Source organism: Diadema antillarum, unplaced genomic scaffold, assembly GCF_040938485.1.
Source record: "Diadema antillarum isolate AM-2024a unplaced genomic scaffold, OU_Dant_1.0 seq00002229_RagTag, whole genome shotgun sequence".
NCBI lineage: Eukaryota > Metazoa > Echinodermata > Echinoidea > Diadematoida > Diadematidae > Diadema > Diadema antillarum.
The window spans coordinates 170808-177951 of NW_027272861.1; the positions used below are offsets into that span (position 1 = coordinate 170808).

The 7144-nt window shown below is 39.9% G+C and overlaps 1 pseudogene; it reads left to right on the forward strand.

The window, feature by feature from the left end:
• Positions 1-426: 426 nt before the first annotated feature.
• On the forward strand, positions 427-5274 carry LOC139714313 (very long chain fatty acid elongase 6 pseudogene; annotated as a pseudogene).
• The last annotated feature ends 1870 nt before the right edge of the window (positions 5275-7144 follow it).

The window sequence follows — 7144 nt, forward strand, 5'->3', positions numbered from 1 at the left end:
TTCTGGGTCTAACCGGGGCATTCTCCCAAAATTTGCATGCCCGTGAGTGCACGTCAGGTTGGGACAGACGAACAAAAAATAAAGTCCACGTTGATGAAATTACTAGTACGGTGTAATCCTCCCAGCTGATCGTGGGGAATTTCGGATTACAAGTGTGCGATTACCATAGAGCTGTTACAAATGGGTATTACTGAGTTAGTAGCAGATCGTTATACGATGTGCGCATGTCCAGTAATTTATGCACACATAAAACATTTAACACGCCATATCATAATACACACACACACACACAAGCAGACTACGAGATGTCATCGCTGCATATCATACACGCACGTACCACGCTTGCGCTCTATGATCTACTGTCGGTCGATCTCTCTCACACTCGCTCGCGTAGATCGCACGCGCGCAGCTCGCCAGCGACCGGCTCCAAAGATCATTTGAGGAGAAATCAGTCTCGTGTACCCACGTTGTCTATAAAATTCACTTTCAGCAGGTATTCTACCGGCACTGCTACCGAGACTGACACTGCACTTCATACGAAAGCTTCTGCAGCTGTGGAAAGCACAGGAAATCAAAGTAAGCGACATTTTAAACATCGATAATCAGCGAGCAACCTCACTGGCTGGCTCCGACGACTTTCATTTTATACGTTCAGTTGCCCTGGATGCTCCATAGGCAGCTCTTCTGCAGCTGGCTAGAATCTTCTCGCCGACCGCATATCAGCGTTGATTGCAGGGGCTGCGGACCGGACGGACGCCCACCAGAGTGAGATTTCTTGGTGAAGAGATTCTGCTTAGGGTTTTACTCGAGAATTGTAGTGAAATGGCTGAATCTGTATGGAAGATAGAGCCAATTTTTCCGTTCGAGTCCATGTTTGATGAGGCATGGATTGACTGGTGTCGGGCAGTATGGTATACCACCTTTATAGCATCCACCATTTATATAATTTTGATCCATCCCGCGAAGCAATGGATGGAGCCACGAGACCCATTCAAGCTACGTACGCCGCTGATCGTATGGAACTTCTGTATAGGGGTGTTCAGCATCGTTGGTACCGTGCGTTGCCTGCCCGTTCTTATCAACGCAATTCGCTATGATGGATTTCATGCTACGATTTGCGGAACCCGGTATTTCGCAAAGGGTTACATCGGAATATGGGGATTGCTATTCGTCCTTTCGAAGTTTCCGGAGCTAGTAGACACAGCTTTTATCATTCTCCGGAAGCAGAAACTGATATTTCTACACTGGTATCACCACGCAAGCACGCTTATTTTCGCCTGGCGATTGTATTCCACGCGCAGTTCGGTCGCATTTTGGTTCTGTGTAATGAACTACTTCGTCCATAGTCTAATGTACAGCTACTATGCGGCACGTGCGGCAGGATTTCGGATCAACCGCAAAATCGCAATGTGCGTCACTACGCTACAACTCAGCCAAATGTTTATGGGAATGTTCGCTGTACTCTACGCAGTTTACCACAAAGTTTACAGCGACGGTTGCTCTACGGAAACCCCCGAATTAATTTTCGGTATCGTCGTCTATACCAGCTACATGATTCTTTTTGCCCACTTTTTTTACAATGCATACATTCGGAATCCGCGTGCCCGAAAATCTTTCGATGTAGCAGACAGCAGAAAGGTCACCAATGGTGTCAATGGCACTCATGACACTCCCACTACATCTAGTCCCATTCCTCAATTGACCAATGGGATGCGACGCAGAGAGAAAGAAGGCGTGGCCTCATGAAATTGACACTCCCACTGCTTTGCTTTGTGACACTCTGAACTACAGCTGTAGTGGCACTGTAGTGTAGTTCATTTGATGCTAAATTGCAAGTACTCCATTATGAGATGTCTATTAAAGTACATTTTTGTTTTGAACTAAATCTCTGTCAAAAGCTTTGAAAAGTCACATCATGCAATTTAAGAAATCTCAAAACCGTGAGTGTGCATATGAGCCTGAGTCCAAATCTATTTTGAACTAAATTTCTGTCAAAAGCTTTGAAAAGTGAAGTTGAATTTAAGTCACCTCATAGTCATGTAATTAAGAAATATCCAAACTATGTGTGTGCACATGAGCCTGAGTCCAAATTCTGTTTTTGCAGTGAATGAATGAACTAGAACCTAATACATTATCTTGAGTATGTTCAGGAGAGGTAGGTGGATTTGATACATGTATTAGATGATAAAGTGCAGGCTGAATTTTATGTTGTGAGTGTATTTTCCATACATGTAATTTCGATCCTTTTTTTTTTTTTTAGCATGTAACAAGCTTAAAAAGATAACTAGTATTGTTGAATTAAATGTAAATTCTCAATTGAAGTTCCCAAATGAAAGTGAAATTGCTATCCCATTGCCCTCCATCTTTAAACAAGCAAAGTGTTAATTGCAGGTAATGGGCTCTAAACGGCTTTTAGTACAAAATTGTATTCAAGAACAAGACATGGCTTGGATCTGCTCTGCCATTGATACAAAATGTTTTAAGAAGATAATGGATGCTCAAATTCCTGATTATTTTGTGTGATTTCCATGTTTAATTATCAGGCTTGGGTAATATACTGAAATGGACTTGTTTATATTTTGTGTGAAGAATTTTTTTTTTTATTAAAAAAGAATGCATGTGGCTTCTGCATTTTTGGGAAAAAATGGTGTGTATATATTTGCATGAGTCAAGTGGCACAGTTACAGTGTAAGATAATATGTGGCACTTTAATTGCTCCCATATGATTGATTTTTTTTTTGTGTGTGTGTGATGTTTCAGGATGCATTTGAGAGTTAAACAACAAAGGGCAAATTCTGTTAATTGAGGATTCCTGGCATGTATCTAAAATTGATGCCGTAATAATAGAACCCAAACATTCACATGTGAAAGCTTGGATGTTGCCCAAATTGGCAGCACATATTACAATGTATAGTTTATAGCTTAAGTATGGGTGATTGGTAATACAATGTAGTTTCTGCACAACTCATTAGTGGTGTCGAAAGCGTATGAGATTTACGAACAGAGTGTAGGTATTATATGCGCACACACATGTACCATTGTGGTGACTACTGCATGAATTACATGTCATTGTGTACAATGTATTCTTCCAGAACTTTATGAATTGGCCGAGCATAAAGAGCTCTGATATTTTATGACTAAACTGACTTGTTTTAAGCCTCGATGCAACTTTGTTTCTTTTGTTATGACTTGTGTTGCCTTTGTGGGCAAAATGCCTATTAACATGTATTTTGTTTTAATTTCACTGCATATTTGGAATATACAATGTATGTTTATCGGCAAAAATCGAATCTGAACATGGTATGACGAGCCAACAACTGCTCAAAAAAACAAAAGGAAAAGCTTGCCACTAATCAATGTGTAGCCCTACATATACAATGTATCATAGTACTGTAGCTGCCTGTGTGATGTTTTTGTAAAAAGTAGAAATGATAAATTTATATGATGTTTGGAAGAATTTAACAACATAGCTCTTAATGCATGAATTAGATATTGTTAGTAATTTGTGCATAAATGTTTTTTCATTTAGTAATCTGTGTTTCTTGCTTTTGTATTGCCTAGATGCTGTGTCCTATGCTATTGAATAGGCCTACTGTACTTGTAAAGGGGAAACCCCTATTAAATTTGTGTTCTAGCTTTGAGTGGAACCAAAGCTTTGGTTTCACCAAGGAGGTTCCTCCTTGGTGAAACTAGATTGATTAGTGATAATGTAAAAGTGGATATTTTCGCACGACTAATTTTTCGCGATTGGCTGGGTGACAAGAGTTTCACATGTTTTTAATTCCGCGGAATAAAGACATCAACTACTGGAACATATAGCATGCAAAAATATTTGCGTGCTTTTATTTTTGCGCTAGTTTCTGATTGCGCGAAACGCGCGAAAATTTCAACACCGCGAAAATTTCCACTTTTACAGTAACATGTAATAATTACCGTAAACTACAACAAAAATAATGTTTTAGTCTTGCTTCAATTTCCATTGTGTTGTACTTCCTGGTCAAGAAATACCAAAATGTACAATATGCATGTTATTCAGGCTAGTGCATTACACTTCATTACAATGCATTAGCAACTTATACAAGTAGGTACTGATATCTAAGAGGCATTATTGAACAATACATTTTGGCTGGACATTATTATAATGTTATAAATGCCTTTTGTTACTGTGGCTTGTGATTTTTAGTGCATAGCTTGTTTACCGGATGAATTCCCTGTGTTCATGAGACCACTGACTACGGTACATATCAGGGTCGCTAACAATATTGGATTACATGTAGTATTAATTTCTTCATGTCCAATATGGTGGAATCTTGTTTTTCTTCCAACAAACTCTTTGGAGCTTGTGAAATTCGCTATGTCCATTATATGACGACTCTCAATGTAGTGTCAATACTCTTGTTCAAACAGTCAGCCACCTTTGAGTTTTAATATGATACTGCATTGAAGTCACATTTTTTTTTTTCAGATTATGGAAAACACTAAACAGGGTTCTACATATTTGTACATGTAACTTTGTTTTACCACCTGCCTGGTCTTGCAAGCAGATTTTTAAATTGTTGCAGAAAACTTGCCCGAACGTGAATTTCACTTGCCCCCTAATAAAGTCCAAAAATAAGAGAAACTGATTCAGAAAATCACCTCTCGAGATACATAATGTGTAACTTGTAAGTGAGGGCTTGATAAACACAATCATTTGAATGAATAGCACACATTAATTCCCATGCTCAAAACACACTTGAGTAACAAACTTGCTTCCATTAAATGTTTGTGTTGCATTGCTTTTAGGGCGTCTTCACGTAGCACTGTAAGTGCTGGAAAGTTGCTGAAATGAAACTGAAGTGTGTTGTATCACTAAACAGTCATTACCTAATGGCTTCTTTATGCTTGGTTTTGTGGGTTTGTGGGGGGCAAGGAGATGATATAAAGCTTCATAACTTTTTGCTTCCAAGCATTTTTTTCTCGCTGTTCCAAATCACTTGTCCAACTTTTATTTTCACTTGCTCCGGGCAATCAGGCAAGTGCTTATGTACACTGTATAGCACCTTTCAGTAAATTAAGATGTTGTATAGAGTACATGTAGACAAGGGAAGTTCACAGTTTGGGAGTTTGTTATACATTGTATACAGTCTCTGTGAAAAGAGGCCACTTCAGGTTGTAGCTTACAGGAGACAATAAATTGCAGTCTTCAACAGAACGTACATGTTTAGCCCGATTAGAATGAACTCATTTTGTTATATCACACTTTTCCTACAGACACCAGCCCAAGTATACTCAGGACTACAGTATATACCAAAAGAAACTTTGCGTTAAATTTACGTGTAACGCAAGCGCCGATCGTTACTGCGTTAATCTTTCTGCGTTACAAAATTAACGATCACCGTGCGTGAATGATCGTTACAGATCGTTACTGTGCGTGAATGATCGTTACTGTGCGTTACAGATCGTTACTGTGCGTTAATTTTTAGATCTTGCGTTAGCGGACTTGTCATGTGGACTGGGAAGAAATCTCGGAAATTGCGAGACTCGGAGATGCCTGTCGTTCTTTATATTTACTACGGACAACTTCCTGCCGGCGGAGGGCATTAAAATAGCGATACAAATACCGAAAAGATTGTGTAGTTGAGCAGAACTCCCCTGGCAATGTCGTATTGTCATGGTCGTCAAATTTGTACTCATGGGGCGCAGTCAATGGAATCGGGCAAGCAAAAAATTTCGAAGCCACCTTTTTCCCCAGAGCCAACATTTTCCATCGAACATTGAACCCATGAAATCACGCATACGCAAGCCTAAAACTAACGCCGACTGTCTAACGTTAGCGATGTCACGATTTTTAACTGTCAGACACTTACCCAATTCAGGAAGGTGCAAAAGTCCATTTATATTCCAATACACAACGTGTGTCTCGCTGAATAACTGGTGGTAGTGTGTGGTGACAAAGCCGAGTATTTCGGCAGTAAAAGTAGCGGGCAGCAGAAGAAAATGTCTGCCACTTTCTGCTCGCATTATTACACTGCCAGCAGGTGAGACAAGTGGTGACTTGATAGGCACGCTTCACATGAAAGTTTACCCAGAAACATGAAAATCCCACGATGCCAAGGTGCCAGAGTGGGAAATGGGGAGGGGTGGGTAGAGAGAGAGACCAATCAACAGAAGAAACCGCGCGTACTGGCGCATTCTCGGAGGTCATGAACAGTCTGGGGTCTTGGAGATGAACAGAGAAGGAATGTTTAATTAAAGATAGCTCAAGTCGAAGACCCAGGATTACAAACGTTGATTCTTTTTTTTCCTCCTTTCATTTAACATGCCTTCACATTTATGGTTGCACTCCTTAAAAAAAAACTCTCCTGCGATCTTTGTTAACTTAATGTAGCCGTTTAAAACGTCAAACTTACCATGAAAGTGTTACTACGTGTAATACAATAGTTAATACTATGCCTATTGCTTTATTCATATCTGTAAAACACAAATTTGACTACCAATGACAATAAAAAAATACTTGTATTTGTTTTGTGCGGAGATTTTTTGTCTTTGTCCTGACTAGTTCATATGAAATTTCTTATGTTTTTACGGCAGCATCAACAGCCTAAAATAAATTACTGAGAGATTTATAAATTATGACATTTTTGGCAAACATCCACTTGAACTTCAGGCATGAAAAGCTCCTGATATTCAGCAAAAACAACTCAACAGATCAGAGACAAAGTTCCTTCAAATTTTGAAAAGTAGCACGCAGATTTGCTGGGCGTGGTAAGGTCCATGCTTTGAGATCGTCACAATCGTGTTGTCACCAGGGAGGTGGAGTGTCTCTCTTCTACTTCCCTGTTGTCACGGAGTAGTATCGGGAAGTTGCCACAAACTCCAGGATCACCCCTCCCTGCCAACTCCATGTTGCTCCCAGGGAGGCGGGAAGAGTCTCTTCCCACCTCTCTGTTGCTCCCCAACGTGCATCGTGAATGCGTGGCGTTTCTTGTCACCGTCCGTACCCGAGGCTGCTTTGTATTTGTCTTGGAATATTGATTCATTTCTTGTCATGACATGAGTGTAGTAATCGTTTTGCATGGCTATGTAAAAAATTGTGATACAACGTGTACTCAACTCGTCTTTGTGATTTTTTTTTCCTTTCAGTCCAAAAGGAAGACAAAAT